Below are 294 nucleotides of genomic sequence, written 5' to 3'. Positions count from 1 at the left end.
GTACCCGAGCTTCTGGAAAACCTCCCTCAGCAGCGGTAAGTGTGCTGGGCACAGCACTCAGCTCGGCCCCCAGGAGACCCCGCGCCTCGGCTGGGAGCGGAGGGGTGGGGTGCCGGGGTGTGTTTTTGCTCACAGGAAGCGAACGCTGCCAGCGTTTGTTGTTTTTCTTCGGGGAAGAGCTCTGCTGCGCTCACAGCCTTTGGCTCCAAAAGCGACGGAGGAGAAGCAGCTGCCCACCCTCAGCTTCAGCGAGACCCTCGTAACACCATCCCTGACACACCGCACGTCCCTTTG

At 62.2% G+C, this 294-nt stretch overlaps 1 protein-coding gene across 1 annotated transcript in view; it reads right to left on the bottom strand.

The window, feature by feature from the left end:
- The window catches only part of HRAS (Harvey rat sarcoma viral oncogene homolog), a 20,941-nt gene that overhangs the window by 1,262 nt on the left and 19,385 nt on the right, over positions 1 to 294 (bottom strand). The gene's annotated exons all lie outside the window — the stretch shown is intronic.

This window comes from Buceros rhinoceros, unplaced genomic scaffold (genome assembly GCF_000710305.1).
Source record: "Buceros rhinoceros silvestris isolate BGI_N320 unplaced genomic scaffold, ASM71030v1 scaffold23385, whole genome shotgun sequence".
In the NCBI taxonomy this organism is placed as follows: domain Eukaryota; kingdom Metazoa; phylum Chordata; class Aves; order Bucerotiformes; family Bucerotidae; genus Buceros; species Buceros rhinoceros.
The sequence above is the reverse complement of the archived record's forward strand: the minus strand, read 5'-3'. Positions and strand labels throughout refer to the sequence as shown.